This window comes from Papaver somniferum, chromosome 8 (genome assembly GCF_003573695.1).
Source record: "Papaver somniferum cultivar HN1 chromosome 8, ASM357369v1, whole genome shotgun sequence".
NCBI lineage: Eukaryota > Viridiplantae > Streptophyta > Magnoliopsida > Ranunculales > Papaveraceae > Papaver > Papaver somniferum.
In genome coordinates, this window is record NC_039365.1 from 37,283,357 (window position 1) to 37,301,609 (window position 18,253).

The following is an 18,253-nucleotide window of genomic DNA, read 5'->3' on the forward strand; positions in this document are numbered from 1 at the left end:
AGATAGATCCATGTGTAACGAGTATAATCATCAATGAATATATCATAATATAACGACCCTCCCTTAGTAGAAATGGGGGCTTTTCCCCAAACATCATAGTGAAATATATCATAAGGTGAAATAGAACATGTGGTACTTTTATTAAAGGGAAGAGCAGGTTGTTTACCAAGCTTACAAGCAATGCAATATGGTTCGTTATCTAGAGGAACATTTCATAACATACCTTTCTTAATCATGTAAGTAAGACGATAAAAGGAAACATGTACTAACTTAGAGTGCCAAGAAATAAATGGAGAGATGGTAAATGATAAGGTGGATGTAGCAGCAAATATTGGATTCTTGAGTTGATGAGGTATGACAAGAGACTCAAGTAGATACAACCAACTCTACGTCCTATCCTAACAAGCTTGCCTGTCTTGGGATCCTGTATAAAAAAACCATATGGAGTGAAATGAATATTAAAACCTTGATTACAAAGCTTACCAATATATATTAGATTCATCTTGATATGAGAAACAAGTAGCACATCAGGAACATATATCTTGTTCACAACTTTAATCTGACCAATATGACTAGCTGTCCACCTGTTGTATGAATCTTGGGTGTCTTAATGTGATGTATTTTCTTAAATAAGGTTGAATTGTATGTCATATGATTTGAGGCTCCTGAATCAATAAACCATTCAGTTGAAAAGATACATGTAGGAACTAAAAATGCAGTAGATGTTGTTGGATTGTTACCAATTAATAGGGCATGTTTAAGGATTTCTTGGATATCAGCTAGATTGCTTTGTGTTTCTAAAGCATTTGACGTAGAAGTCATTTTTTCATGCGCCTGTTCTAAACTAGATACTAACATTGATGGTGCTGCAGTGTAGTTTGTTGATGAACCATTGAATATTATCTTTTCTCTCATGTTTCTAGAAGATGGTGAGGTACAGTTTCCAATTGTATGTCGAAAAACTTTACCATTCTTTCACTAAGGTGTGCCTGGTGGTGGAGGTTGAGCACTTTGCATTGTCGAGCCTTGAGAGAAGATTGACGTTGATGCACTAGATGAAATTGTGCAGTTCTTAGCAAGATGTCTGTTTTTCTTACAATTGTGACATTGTACCTGTGACAAATCACGATAGGTAGAAATTTTTTCCTGTGAGTTAAAAGGAGTACTGAAATTTGAAGGTACTTCAAACACAGTTGGTACGTCAGGTTTGATTTTTTTACGAATCTCTTCAACAATGAGTTCAGAGAGAGCAGCTTCCTCAGTTGGAAGTGGAGATCGATGGAGAATAAATTCAAATTCTTCTTTTAAAGCCATCAAGTTTTGAACTAATCTGGATTCTTCTCTAAGCTTCTCTTATATTTGTGCATCTTTTTTCCACTTAGGTTCCATGAGAGCTAACTGGTTCCATATGATTGACATCTCAGAGTGAAAATCAGGAATCGATTGGTCTGGTTGTTGTTTCAACAAACGAATATCTTGTTCTAGATTGTACCTTTGAGAAAAGTTGACCTATGTATACCTCTTTGCAAGAAGGTCCCAAGCTTCTTTGGCTTCTTCAAAACTGGTAAGTTGCATGCTTATAGAGGTGATCACTGTGTTGCCAATACATATAAGAATCATGTGGTTGTTGATCTCCCATTCTTTAGTACCATCTGTTACATCATCTTTTTCTTTACCACTAGTCTTGATTGGTTTGGGACGTGTTTCTTTTCCATCAATGTATTTCCACATACTTTTTCCTTTGAGAAAACTTCTCATGAATAAAGACCAATGATTATAATTGGTTCCATCGAACTTAGTAGTAACAGGTGAAGATTCTTCTCTCGACATGATAAACAAAACTAGAAGATAAATGAATACCATAATCAACAAGATTTCTGGTTCTTAAGGTTACTGATATGAAACAAAGGGATAAACAAATTTGTAACTTGAAAAGGAAAAGAAACAAATGATACCTTAATGCAAGAACTGAAATAGGAATTGCAGCAGAAATGGCTTTTAGATTTTCTCTGGCTCTGATGCCATGACAAGATTAGTCATGACATGTATATTCTGGTAAAGAAATTGTATTCAATATATTGAAAGAGAGTTCACAACATGTTCTTATACAAAGGAGTTAGCATAATAAAAGGAAACAAAATATGGGAAAATACAAGTTAATTAAACCAAAATATACATGACAAGAGAATAAGAATAATATCAAATATATGACAAATATACGTCATATCTTTCAACATTTATAATAATACCTCCTTTTTGGTTTTTTAACCTCTGTGTTATAGTTTATTGTCGTATCATTACGAGTGCATCTATGTGCACCCCACTAAACCAGGGGTGCATGTTCCTCCTATCCTTATAGGCTCTTATCTAACCCTAGTCATACAAATTCCGAAGTCCGTGAATATGAGAAATTAAATTGAACCATTATTTAATACTCCTTTACATCTTTTTTCTAAATTTTAATCTTCATGTTCGTGAAACTAAAATCAGATCGTCTCTCCGAATCATTACTAATTCCCAACAATTAACATTATCCGACTAAGCATTTGAAAATAAAATCTTCTAACAAGACAACATGATCTTTATCATCAGCAATACGAAAAACAATTGAATTCTAGCACGGTGTTGAAGTATTTGCTAATAATCCCCACATGAAATCATCCTGCAACAGGTGGCATTTACTAGCAAGGTCTTAATACGGATGATGACAGGCTACCATTATTCTTCTCCCAAACAGAATACTTGTTATTTACCACTTGCACTTTGCTGACTTGCATCAATCGAAGAACTCTTTGTAGAAGAATTAATGAAACCCATGTTGAAAACCGATTACTTGTTTTTGTTTACGGGCTTTTGATGTAGATTTATGTTGATTATTACATCGATTTTTTTTTTACAGTGAGTTCTGGAGACTGCTTTTTCCGTTTAGGAAACAAATTTTTATGGAACATAAACATCATCGTCCCATCAAGATCAAAATCAAAGAACAAAAAAAGGAAATGTAAGAGACGTAAAGAAAAGAAGAGAGGTGTGATTTGATTTTATTTCATTTCTCCGATTCCCCATATTACATAACTAGGGTTAGATAAGGGCCTATAAGAATGGGAGTAATGTGCACCCCTGGTCCAGTGGGGCTGCACATAGATGCACTCTATCATTACACTTTGCATAATCAAGAGTTATTATACACAACTTTTTGATACCTTTCATTTTTTCTCCTAAAAAGTACAAATGCGATTCAAAAAAAAAATAATTAGATATGAAAATGATTGCAAGGTGGGTATGAGAATTGGTCGCTTCGTAAGGCCAAAACTCTTGCCTCTTCTAATTGATAGTTATATATTATTTCTGATATATCCCCTCCTCTAAATAGGAATCCTTATTTTGGACATACCTAAATCTTTCTAGGCATATAAAACAATAATCCTAACTTGGGTGACCTTATAAGGAGTACCTTATGATAGTTCAATTACTTATATACCCTTAAATCTTTTAAAGTACTAATCTATCCCTAACCCTAATACAAAAACCTAAAATCAATAATCACAAAAATCAGTTTCATTCACCTTCTCCTTCCTCTCCACAGCAGCATGCGAACTTCTTGTCCATCATTTTTTTTCATCGATTCGTCGCCGAAATTTGATCGTCGATTCGTGAAAAGTTAATCAACGATTAAACTCATCTATATAATGGGTCGTCGTAAGAACGTAACTTGTTCTAATCGATTAATTGAACAACCTGTTGAAGAACAAGAAGATTTAGAGAGTGAAGAAGAAACTGAAAATCAACCACAAATCAACCCCGAAGAAGAGATTGAAGAGAACCAACTCCTGAAATGAGAATAAGAAGGTTAGTTCTACAAACCCATCTCGTATTTGATGTTTTTGATTGCTTTAATAGGTTTAATTTGTCAAAAAACTGTTTGTGCGGTGATTACAGGGTTTGGTTCGGCGTAAAACTAATTTGAGATATGCGCCGAGCTGTTCTTAAAACTGAACCCATATGAACGGCTCGGCTTAAAATGCATATTAGTTTTGAGCCGAACCTAATGACACAGAGCCTTATTTTTAGGATCGGCTTATTCGATGGTGTTAAATTTGAGCCGAATTTATGTTGTATGAATTCTACAAATTTTGCATGTCTATAGGATCGGCTTATATGGTTGTATTAGTTTTGGACCGAATAAATGGTTTTTGAATTTCAGAAATTTTGCATGTGTTTAGGATCGACTTATATGGTAGTATTAGTTTTGTGCCGATTAATGTTGTTTGAATTTCATGAATTCTGCATGTGTAGGATCAGCTTATTTGTATGACACCAATTTGTGTCGAATATATGTTTCAATCATAACTCTAGATTCGGCTTATTCGATAGTATTAGGATTGAGCCGAATACCATTGTTAAAATTCATAAATTTTATAAGTGTAAAGGATCAGCTTATTTATATGATATCATGTTGCGCCGAATACATGCTTCAATTCATAATTATAGGTTCGGCTTATTCGATAGTTTTGGTTGTGAGCCGAATATGTAGAATCGAATTATAAGTCTTTGGTACTTATGCGCCGAACCACTCTCTGTGTAAGGTAAGAAAAATGTTAAAACATAGTTCGGCATATATGTGTTATTTCGGATAAGTCGAACATTCTTATTTTCTTACAAGTATTTGGCATTCCAAATCCATTTGTTGTTCGAATTAGTCTTATAACTTTCATACTTGTGTCAGGACCAATGCAGCTACAAAGAGGAAGAAGATGGAGGTAACACCTTCTACTTCTAAAACTCCCGATCCTAAAGGAGGAGGTAAGAAAAAATTGGGAGCGGGAGGTAGAGGAGGCATTTTAGAAGAAGAATCTGAACAAATAAGAATTGAAAGACAAGAAGAAGGAATAGCTGAAGATGAAGAAGTTGATGATAATAAAGAAGTTCATCAAGAAACACAACCCCAAGGAAAACCCAAGAAAGATAAGAAAGGTAAGAAGGTGGCAGAATCCGAGAAAGAGAAGGACGATGCTGATCGACGGATCACTGATTTACACATTCCTGATGAAGATGACGTAATTACACCTCGATCAGATGGTTTGCCTCATGGTTTTCCGGAAGATGGAGGAAATGTGTTGATAGGTTATGCCGAATCTTGGGCGAAGAGAATTTATGAGAATCCTGATCACAATCGTGCATTCCGAGTATTGAGACACCAGAGGGAAGCAGAATGGAAACTTTCTGAAGAGGTTCCTGAGGTGATTGCTTACGTACAAGCCAGTGCTTTATGGCCTGCTATCAATTATGGACATAAGTAATATGATAGTGTGTCGACCTCTGCCTTTACCGAGCGCTTTTGTCCAGAAACTTACACATTTCAATTACCTTTTGGAGAGATGGCAATCACTCTTGATGAGGCTAGAAATATTACAGGCCTTAAAGCAAGGGGTAGAAGTGTGGATGCCGATTTTTATGACATGAATTGGGATGAGCTCTACAATTTGTTCGAGGAAAGTCTTGGTTGGGATTCAAACAAAACTGAGTTGGAGTTTTTTCGATCCGTTAAAGATGTCAATTCCGTATGCACTCCCAATGGAAGAAATAAGAAGAATAAGAAGATCAAGCTGACCAACTTGAAAAAGGAGTTTGAGAACACAAAGCAGAGAGTAATGGATCCCGTCAAAGTGAAGCAAGCCGGAACTGCCTATTTTCTTTATACTCTTGGTAGAGACATCTTTCCCGACACAACCGGAAACAAGGTAAATGCTAATTATCTCCAATTGGTAAAGAATCTTGAAACTTGTAACAAGTATGCTTGGGGAACGGATACGCTCGCTTACCTGATGGAACAACTTGCCACCGCGTCTAGGTTGACAAGTACAAACATCGGAGGGAACTTCACTTTGCTCCAGGTAAATTTTGGGAGTTCAGAGTATGGTTCGGCTTATAACCATAAAATCCTATAAGCCGAACTTGTTATTTATCTGCCGAACCCTGAACATTTAAAGGTTTTGGCTTATACGATGTTCTCAATATGTGCCGAACCAATAACAATATTTCAACCCAAAAATAAAAAATTTATGTTCGGCTCATACAATAATCATATTATGTGCCGAACCATGAGCATTTAGAGGTTTCGGCTTATACGATATTCTCAATATGTGCCGAACCGATAACAATATTTTAACCCAAAAAATAACAAATTGATGTTCGGCTCATACGATTTTCGAAATATAAGCCGAACCAGTAATTATTTTTTTTCCGGGCTATTCAGGATGTTGTTCGGCTTACTATGAAACTTTCATATAAGCCGAACTAGTGTCTAGAAAAAGGGTTGGAATTGAAAGTTATAGGTTCGGCGCATGCTGCAAACAGATTCAGTGAGCCGAACCGTTCATTAATTGGTAGATTCGTCTCATAGATGTGAGCCGAACCTCAACCTGTTTCGCCGAACCATGATCCAAAAAACCTAACTTTTGATAATTGAGAGCTATAGAAGTGAGATTAAGCATAGGATAGAAGTGTACCTGTGTATCAAAAGCATTGGGTTCCTCATCAATGTCTTCATCATCAGGATATGGCTCATAAAAATCATCATCTTGAGTTTGATCTTGAGTTTGAGTGGGTGTAAAATCATTCTCATAATCTAAGAAATCAACCATTTGGGAATCATTGGTGTAGTTGATGTGTATTTTCCTAGGTTTTTTAGATGAATTATGACCCTCCTCATCCTCCATTGAATCAAGAATTAAAATTTTCTCACTTTCTCCTTCTCTTTCCCTCCTTCTCAATAAAAAATTTGATTTTTTTTCCCCAAAATTTTTCATCTAAACAACCTTTATAATTCTGAAAATTATCTTAATCACTAAACAAAGTATTTAATCACTAATCAATATTACTAACACTAATACGTAAATGGCAGATTTGCCATTCAAAAAAAATTGGGTTAAAGGGTTATCTGAATTTGCTATTTCACAACCTTTTTTTTTCTTTATTCAATATGCCTAGAAAAATTTCAGTATGCCCAAAATCAGGGTTCCTAAATAGGTAGCGATACGAGTCGAGCATTTGTATCATGTAGTTTGTTATAAAAGAAGAAGGAGGCCCAAAAAGTTGTTCAGTTCAGTGAAATTTAGCCAATTAAGATACAATATATATAACTTGGCTTCTGAGCTGAATTTTAAGTCCATTAAATCTTAGTAGCCCGGTCTGCTAATGTTTTTGCAAAATAAAAAGAGTAGATACACTGTAAAAAGGAGAGGATACCAAGTAGACCACCAACTTTTTCGTTCGGAAATTTGTATGGAAAAAACCTAATACAATTGCAAGTAGACCAACTTAATGATTCTTCACAATATGTATACATAGTTTATATCTTTATCTCTTCTCAATCAGGAAGTCTAGATCAAGGAGTCTGTGAACCTGATTGTTCAGAAGGGTATCTGGACTGGAGCTGTCAATGGGTACCCATTACCCGAAACCGGAAACAGACCCAGTAAATTTGGGTCCGGTTCCGGGTCATAAGTTTGAACCCATTAACAACTTAGGCCACGACGGGTAATTACCCGATTGGATAAGATTTTAAACGGGTCGAAACGGATAATACCCGATGGGTACCCATGGGTATCCGGTTATTCTTATTCATGTTTTTGGAAAAATTACAAGTATTTTACTAGTTTTGGCTTGACTTTTTTTTCTTCATTTTTCATCTTTTCCTTACATTTAATATTTATTTAGTATATTAATAAAGAAATGATAATAAATTTTTATAAAAATAATTTAGATCTGAGCCAAAAAGAGAAAGATATTAAGTTTTTGATGTTTTTTTTTATAGTTTTCTTAATATCCAATGGGTATCCGGAATTCTAAAAGGGTCTGGTTCTGGGTCAACAAATTTAGGAACCGGACCCGGAACCGTTAGGAACCGGACCCGACCTTTATAATTAGGGTCCGGGTCTAGTGATACTCGTGAGAATCCGGACCCATTGACAGCCCTAATCTGGACGATCCCAAAAATCAATATCCAAGATCAATATAGTCGTATCTAAATAATCCAATTGGAATTCCATGAACTATGAAACTTGTTATCTATCTTTCAAGATACAAATTCTACAAGAATGAGTCTCATAATCGATCACAGTTAATATGGACGTATCTATTTAATTTGAATAAGTACTACTGTTGGGATATATGTTTTAAAATAATTATTTTATACATTTATATCAACAATTCGAGCTTGGCCCAGTGGTTAAGCATTTTGGGCCTGGAGGGTTAGGTCTCAGGATCCAATCCCTCCCCCTACTGATTGTGCATATATATATTATTATATGTATATAACATTAGTCCGGGAGAGGGGCCTTGGGGACTTGGGGGTCTTGGGAGGTCTCTTGAATTTGGAAAGTATTTTTGCTGTTTTTAAAAGATTTTTTCAAACCGTTTTTTTACTGCACTTAATTATGTTTTAATTGCGCTAATTATGGCATGATTTATTTGCCCGTTTTTTAACTGTTTCGAATGGAATTTTAATTGCAACAATTAATCCAATTTATTCTCCGTTAATCTGCATTGACTGCCTGGTTATAAAAACAGTTTTGAGAACAGAAAAAAAAAGTTTTTACACTATTGTTTTTCTGAGAATCAAGAGACCAAAAATACTGAGCAAGAATAGAGAGAGTAAAAGTGATCGATTTCTCATTGTGTGCTTGAGAGATCGAAAGAGAGTTTATCTCGGTTGTTTTATCCTTGGGGCGTTGTGACGGAAAAGAACTGCTTGCACAAAATTCAAGGAAGAGCCGCGAAATGTCCTAAAGAGAGCGACCTGGTCGTGACTCAGCCGTCACTTTGTTTTGTGTCTTAATCTCTGTTTTGCAGGTGTGAAATCGGCAATTGTTCCAACAATTTTAGGACGTTTCTTTTTGCCATGGAATCTGAAAAGAAAACAGTTGCTGATATCAACAAGCCGTTCAAGTTTGAAGGACTTCACTTCAGAAGATGGAAGCTAAAGTTGTTTTTCTACCTCAAACTGATGAAGTTGCACATGATGGTGACCTCCAACAAACCAGTTGATCCACAAGATGCGGAAGCTGTAGAAAAAGCATCTCCAGCCGCAACAAGTGCAACTCCTCAACCAACTGAAGAACCTGTAGTGACCCAAAATGCTGAAGAAAAACAAAAAGCCTATGAAAACTGGATCCATAATGACTTTGATTGTAAAAACCATATTCTGAATGCTTTGTCTGACGATCTACATGAATATTACTCCACATTTGATACTGCTAAAGATGTGTGGGATGCCTTACAGAAGAAATATGATACTGAAGAAGCCGGATCGAAGAAATATGATGTAAGCCGCTACCTGAGATATCAAATGGTGGATGAAAAATCAGTCGTTGCTCAGGCTCATGAACTTCATAAAATAGCTCATGAAATTATGACGGAAGGTATGAAAACTGATGAACAATTTCAAGTATCTGTATTGATTGATAAATTACCCCCATCTTGGAAAGGTTTTCGTAATGCTTTGCGTCATAAAATTAAGGAATTTTCTCTTGAAAGTTTGATTGTTAAGCTCAGGGTTGAAGAGGAAGCACGGAAACAAGACAGAAAGGAAGAGATTCTTATCGTTTCCAATAATAAGAATCAGACTCAACCGAGTTTGAAACCTAAGAAAAAACCGATGAAACCTGACCAGAACCAAAGGAAGAAAACCTAATCAAAACAATAACCCACACCCATCAAGGAAATTTAGGAATTCTGATTCTGAGTTCCTTTGTTATACTTGCGGTAAACCAAACCACATGGCTAGGGATTGCAGGAATAACAAAGGAAAGAATAACGCACAAGCTAATGCTGCTGAAAGCGTTATAATTGCCATGGTTTCTGATCCAGAGGTTCACATGGTTGGTGGAACCGATGGGTGGTGGATAGATAGTGGTGCTTCGCGCCATTGTTGTTTTGACAGGTCCCTATTTAAGAGTTATGCAGAAATCAAGGATAAGAAAGTGTTGTTCGGAGACTCCCATACCACTATTGTTAAAGGTTCTGGTACGGTAGAACTGAAGTTTACCTCTGGGAAGACAATTATGCTGAAAGATGTCCTCCACACTTCAGAAATGAGAAAGAATCTTGTTTCCGGCTATCTTCTCAACAAGGCTGGGCTGTATCAAACTATTGGATCTGATGTTTACACAATTACTAAAAACAGAGTGTTTGTAGGAAAAGGTTATGCTGCTGATGGAATTATTAAGCTTAATGTTGAAATGAATAAAATTGCATCTTCTTTTTATATGGTGTGTACTTTTAATGTTTGGCATGCTAGACTTTGTCATGTGAACAGTAGATCAGTAGATACCATGAGCAAGCAAGGTCTTATTCCAAAACTATCCATGCATGATTTTGAAAAATGTGAATCTTGTAGTCAAGCTAAGATAACCAGGAGTTCCCATAAATATGTTATTAGAGAATATGAACCATTGGAGTTAGTGCATTCTGATTTGTGTGAATATGAAGGTATATTAACTAGAAATGGAAAGAGATATGTCATGACTTTTATTGATGATTATTCAAATTATACCTATATTTACTTGCTAAGTCATAAAAATGAAGCTATTGAAAAATTTAAGGTTTTTATTGCTGAAGTTGCAAAACAATTTGGTAGGAAAAATAAGACATTTCGTAGTGATAGAGGAACTGAATATGATTCTAAACCATTCACTGAAATTTATGAATCTTCTAGAATTATACATGAAAAAACTGCTCCGTATAACCCTGAAATGAATGGAAAGAGAGTTTATCTCGGCTGTTTTATCCTTGGGGCGTTGTGACGGAAAAGAACTGCTTGCAAAAAATTCAATGCAGAGCCGCGAAATGTCCTAAAGAGAGCGACCTGGTCGTGACTCAGCCGTCACTTTGTTTTGTGTCTTAATCTCTGTTTTGCAGGTGTGAAATCGGCAATTGTTCCAACAATTTTAGGACGTTTCTTTTTGCCATGGAATCTGAAAAGAAAACATTTGCTGATATCAACAAGCCGTTCAAGTTTGAAGGACTTCACTTCAGAATATGGAAGCTAAAGTTGTTTTTCTACCTCAAGCTGATGAAGTTGCACATGATGGTGACCTCCATCAAACCAGCTGATCCACAAGATGCAGAAGCTGCAGAAAAAGCATCTCCAGCCGCAACAAGTGTAACTCCTCAACCAACTGAAGAACCTGTTGTGACCCAAACTGCTGAAGAAAAACAAAAAGCCTATGAAAAATGGATCGATAATGACTTTGATTGTAAAAACTATATTCTGAATGCTTTGTCTGACGACCTATATGAATATTACTCCACATTTGATACTTCTAAAGATGTGTGGGTACCTTACAGAAGAAATATGATATTGAAGAAGCCGGATCGAAGAAATATGTTGTAATCCGCTACCTGAGATATCAAATGGTGGATGAAAATTCAGTCGTTGCTCAGGCTCATGAACTTCAGAAAATAGCTCATGAAATTATGACGGAAGGTATGAAAACTGATGAACAATTTCAAGTATCTGTATTGATTGATAAATTACCTCCATCTTGGAAAGGTTTTCGTAATGCTTTGCGTCATAAAACTAAGGAATTTTCTCTTGAAAGTTTGATTGTTAAGCTCAGGATTGAAGAGGAAGCACGGAAACAAGACAGAAAGGAAGAGATTCTTATCGTTTTCAATAATAAGAATCAGACTCAACCGAGTTTGAAACCTAAGAAAAAACCGATGAAACCTGAACAGAACCAAAGGAAAGGAAAACCTAATCAAAACAAGAACCCACACCCATCAAGGAAATTTCAGAATTCTGATTCTGAGTTCCTTTGTTATACTTGCGGTAAACCAAACCACATGGCTAGGGATTGCAGGAATAACAAAGGAAAGAATAACGCACAAGCTAATGCTGCTGAAAGCATTATAATTGCCATGGTTTATGATCCAGAGATTCACATGGTTGGTGGAACCGATGGGTGGTGGATAAACAGTGGTGCTTCGCGCCATTGTTGTTTTGACAGGTCCCTATTTAAGAGCTATGCAGAAATCAAGGATAAGAAAGTGTTGTTGGGAGACTCCCATACCACTATTGTTAAAGGTTCTGGTACGGTAGAACTGAAGTTTACCTCTGGGAAGACAATTATGCTGAAAGATGTCCTCCACACTTCAGAAATGAGAAAGAATCTTGTTTCCGGCTATCTTCTCAACAAGGCTGGGCTGTATCAAACTATTGGATCTGATGTTTACACAATTACTAAAAACAGAGTTTTTGTAGGAAAAGGTTATGCTGCTGATGGAATTTTTAGCTTAATGTTGAAATGAATAAAATTGCATCTTCTTTTTATATGGTGTGTACTTTTAATGTTTGGCATGCTAGACTTTTTCATGTGAACAGTAGATCAGTAGATACCATGAGCAAGCAAGGTCTTATTCCAAAACTATCCATGCATGATTTTGAAAAACGTGAATCTTGTAGTCAAGCTAAGATAACCAAGAGTTCCATAAATCTGTTATTAGAGAATCTGAACCATTGGAGTTAGTGCATTCTGATTTGTGTGAATATGAAGGTTTATTAACTAGAAATGGAAAGAGATATGTCATGACTTTTATTGATTATTATTCTAATTATACATATGTTTACTTGCTAAGTCATAAGAATGAAGCTATTTAAAAATTTAAGGTTTTTATTGCTGAAGTTGCAAAACAATTTGGTAGGAAAAATAAGAGATTTCACAGTGATAGAGGAACTGAATATGATTCTAAACCATTCACTGAAATTTATGAATCTTCTGGAATTATACATGAAAAAACTGCTCTGTATAACCCTGAAATGAATGGAAAAGCTGAAAGAAAGAATCGTACATTTACTACTCTTGTGACTGCGTGTTTGCTGAGTTCTGGTGCTGCCCCTCATTGGTGGGGAGAAATTTTGCTGACTGTTTGCTATGTTTTGAATCGTGTGACAAATTCAAAAACTAAAATTTCACCCTATGAACTTTGGAAAAACAGAAAACCAAATGTATCTTATTTTAAAGTATGGGGTTGTTTGGCTTATGTTCGTATTCCTGATCCTAAAAGATCAAAGCTAGCTAGTAAAGCTTATGAATGTGTTTTTGTTGGGTATGCTCAAAACAGTAAATCTTATATATTTTTTGATCTAAATAATAAAGTTTTTATTGAATCTATTGATGCTGATTTCTTTGAAGATAAATTTCCTTTTAAATCTAGAAATAGTGTGGGTTCTCTACCTAGTACAAGTTTTGAACTTATAATAGAAGAACCTAGAACTGCAGAGACTAGAGACGCTGAAATTGAACCCAGACGTAGTAAAAAGGCTAGGATTGCGACAGAGTATGGTTATGATTTTGAAGTTAATACCCTAGAGGAAGACCCTTCTAGTCTTCAAGAGGCACTTAATTCTCCCGAATCCGGTTTTTGGCAAGAAGCCATAGATAATGAAATAGACTCCCATAATCTTAATGGAACTTGGCACCTAGCAGATTTACCCCCTGGTTGCAAAGCAATAGGTTGTAAATGGGTACTTAAAAGGAAGTTGAATCCTGATGGTTCAGTAGACAAACACAAAGCTAGGTTGGTAGCTAAAGGATTTAGACAAAGAGAAGATTTAGATTTCTTTGATACTTATTCTCCCGTTACAAGATTGACTTCTATTCGTGTTTTGATTGTTGTTGCTGCTGTGCATAATCTTGTTGTTCACCAAATGGATGTTAAAACATCTTTTTTAAATGGTGAATTAGAAGAAGAAATTTACATGGAACAACCTAAAGGTTTTGTTGTTCCTGGTCAAGAACATAAAGTGTGTAAGTTAGATAAGTCATTGTATGGTTTTAAACAAGCTCCTAAGCAATGACATGAAAAATTTGATAATTTGATGATTTCACATGGTTTTAGAATTAATGAAAGTGACAAATGCATATACTATAAGTTTGAAAACAATACATGCATCATGATTTGTTTATATGTGGATGATTTGCTTATTTTTGGTTCAAACTTGTCTGTGGATGAAGAAACTAAGAATATGCTTAAGTCTAACTTTGAAATGAAAGATTTGGGTGAAGCTAGTGTAATTCTGGGAATTAAGATTACTAGTTCTAATGATGGTATTTCTTTGGATCAATCTCATTATATTGAAAAGATTTTAAAGAAGTACAACTATTTTGATTATAAACCTGTGAGTACTCCTTTTGATGCTAGTGTTAAACTGTTTAAGAATACTGGTGATAGCATTAGACAATCTGAATATGCTAGTATAATTGGTAGTCTTCGTTATGCAACTGATTGTACCAGACCAGACATTGCATATGCAGTGGGTTTTTTATGCAGGTTTACCAGTTGTCCTGGTTTGGAACACTGGAATGCAGTTGAGAGGGTTATGCGGTATCTTAAAAAGACCGTTAACCTAGGATTACACTATAAGAGATTTCCTGCAGCCCTTGAAGGATACTGCGATGCTGATTGGAACTCTCTTTCAGATGACTCCAAGGCCACTGGTGGATATTTGTTTAATATTGCTGGTGGCGCTGTGTCTTGGAAGTCAAAGAAACAGACAATTCTGGCTCAATCTACGATGGAGTCTGAATTGATAGCACTAGCAGCAGCTAGTAGGGGTGTAAATTGGGCCGGGCCGGGCAGCCCGACCTATTTATTAAATGGGACGGTATAGGGCGGGCCAGAACATCTCTTATCCATGAAATTAAAAGGGTCGGGCGGGCAGGGTTATTTATCTACAGTTAGTACCCATGGCCTACCCAAGCCTGTTTTGTAATTTGGGCTCGGGCCGGGAGGGCCTTGAATATTACAAACAAATATATATATTATACATATATATTGTTAAAAATAAAAAGAAAGTAGTAATAATACACAAGTTTTACTTAAAATTAATAATGAAATACAAGAATTGAGATGGGAATAAGATAAACCAAACTTCCTATAATTTTTCCTGAATTGAATCATCAGAAAAGGAAACTGCCTTAGATTTTGCTCAATATTTTCTCTATATGGTTAACAAAATTAGACTCCAATGGAATAAAAGTTAAGAAATACATATGAAAACTATGAGGGTTGACTGTATTAAGTATATGTACCAAGTATATTCTAGGATAAAACAAATGAGAACAGTCACTTAGGCTAGGCAAATGGATAACACTGGCGGGCTAACATGGCGGGTAGCATTGACGGGATAATAGGGAGGGTATTGGGCCGGGAAAGAAAATTTGAATTGTGGCCTGTGTCCGCCCTCTTATTTAAATGGGCTAGGTCGGGCCAGCCTGTAAAGGGCCACGGTCACCCATGGGCTGTCATGGGACAGGGCGGACGGTACTGGGCCTCGGGCTGCCGGGCAAAATTTATACCCTTAGCAGCTAGTGAAGAAGCAGGATGGTTCAGAAACTTGCTTTCTCGAATTCCTGTATGGGATAGACCGATACCAACTATTATGATCCATTGTGATAGTACCGCGGCTATTGCAAAAGTACAGAACTGTTTTTATAACGGTAAGAATCGACAAATGCGTCGAAAGCACAGTACAGTTAGAGAGTTTCTCACAACTAGTGTTGTACGTGTGGATCATGTTAGGTCGGAAGAGAACTTAGTTGATTCTTTGACGAAAGGATTTGCTAGGGAAAATGTATTATATACCTCTAAAGGCATGGGACTTTTTCCCACTAGAAGTTGAGTCATTTTGTGATGGATACCCACCTAGAAATAGGTTCAAAGGGAATAACGATTCACAAATGATATGGAGATAGAATCATGCACCTTTCCCATGGCATGATATCCTGAAGCGGGTTAAGGTTGAGTTTTTTTTAACTCTTAATGAAGTATATAGCTCTGTATAGAGTGGGGTACCAAGCTACATGAGTACCTTTGATAGACTCACATATGTGAATGAGAAAGTGTGGCCGCTTTCTGTGAGAACATGGGCAGTTCTCTAGAACATTCATTGAAACTGGGATAAGCACAGGGCCGTAATGTTCTGGCATTTAAGACTTTACTCTTAGTATAGTTGTGTGTGATTTAAGTAATTTTTTCTCTCCATAGAGTTCAAAGACATGTGTTCACTCTTTGACAGAGTTCAGAGAATTGAATACTATGTAAAGGTTCAAAATCAAAAGATACCTTTGCTTATGCACATAACTATACGAATCTTGCTCAATGATTTTAAAAATATAAGTGGGGGATTGTTTAGATATGTGTTTTAAAATAATTCTTTTATACATTTATATCAACAATTCGAGCTTGGCCCAGTGGTTAAGCATTTTGGGCCTGGAGGGTTAGGTCTCAGGATCGAATCCCTCCCCCTACTGATTGTGCATATATATTATATATATATATATATATATATATATATATAACATTAGTCGGGGAGCGGGGCCTTGGGGGTCTTGGGAGGTCTCTTGAATTTGGAAAGTATTTTTGCTGTTTTTAAAAGATTTTTTCAAACCGTTTTTATTTTACTGCACTGAATTATGTTTTAATTGCGCTAATTATGGCATGATTTATTTGCTCGTTTTTTGACTGTTTCGAATGGAATTTTAATTGCAGCAATTAATCCAATTTATTCTCCATTAATCTGCATTGACTGCCTGGGTATAAAAACAGTTTTGAGAACAGAAAAAAAAAGTTTTTACACTATTGTTTTTCTGAGAATCAAGAGACCAAAAATACTGAGCAAGAATAGAGAGAGTAAAAGTGATCGATTTCTCATTGTGTGCTTGAGAGATCGAAAGAGAGTTTTTCTCGGCTATTTTATCCTGGGGGCGTTGTGATGGAAAAGAACTGCTTGCACAAAATTCAAGGCAGAGCCACGAAACTTCCTAAAGAGAGCGACCTGGTCGTGACTCAGCCGTCACTTTGTTTTGTGTCTTAATCTCTATTTTGCAGGTGTGAAATCGGCAACTGTTCCAACAACTACTTTTGTAAATCTTATTATTATATAAAGATAAACAATATAATTCAGAAAGAGAAAAATATAAGACACCAGAAATTTTGTTAACGAGGGTACCGTAATAGCAGAAAAATCCCGGGATCTCGTCCATATTTGAACACCAAATTGTATTAAGCCGCTCCATACACTAGGATACTATCATATTTCAGGATGAAATGTAGTTGAGACCGAACCCAACCTCCAAGGGATTCAGTTATTTTCGCACTCCTTACGTCTCTTGAACCTTGCAAGGCTCTACGTACACAATTGATTCCCTTAGTTGACGTTCTTTACAGCCTAAGAGTTGCTTCAACCTAAGTGAAAACTTTTTATACCAATGTGCCTCTGACATATATAAGCGTATTTGATTCCTTTTAGATCAAACATCAGGCTTGGAAATCTGTTTAAATAGACAAAGCTAGCAAACCTAAAAACTCTGGAACACATACACTCACTTAGATAAGAAGCATGTACTCTTTACCACCTCTCAAGAACAATCTTCAACTTACCAATTAAGAGTAGTTTTTAGATATCTATCTTGAGGAATCACAAAGTATGAGATGAAGAGAACCTTGTGATTAATATCTATCTTGCCTGGAGGAGATTACGTGAACCGCGATTACAGAAAATCAAGATCAAGATACACGAACTATCAAGATAAAAGATAATAGACTTGGGTCACGAATCCCCAAAGCTAATACTTTCATTCGTATGCCTAATTATGTTTCTCATATGAAACCTAGGTCAATAAAGGACGACTTTAGGTGTCAGCTAGAACATAGAGAGTGTCGAGGATTGAATTTCCCAGTTGAAAGAGCATCCTTATTTGTAGATGCTCAATATAATGGTTGCCTGGGATTCAAGCTAAGATAACTTGATATTCAAGTAAATACTTTCTTTGTTTAGATGAAACTCTAATTAGGGTTTCAAGTAAGTGATAAAAGATTTTTGTGGGTGTAGTAATGAGGTTCAAACTCTCGGACTTGTGAAGGATAATTTTTTTAGAAAATAAAAATATATACAATTTTTGTCACAGGATCAAGAGACACTAGGACTCAGGATTCCACCATTAATCATTCACACAATTCATATATTTATTCGAAACAATTATAACTCAAATCATAAGGACTCTCATTCTTGCCAAGGTATATTTTTAGAATATTTATTGTATATCACTAGCATGACGCATCAAAAGCACTAAGACCAAGCATACATCATCATACGATATCACAACCAATTAAGAAAAATCATAAATAGATCAATAAAAAGTGCAAGTAGTCAAAAAAGAATTAATATAGTTATCATATGCGTAAAGAA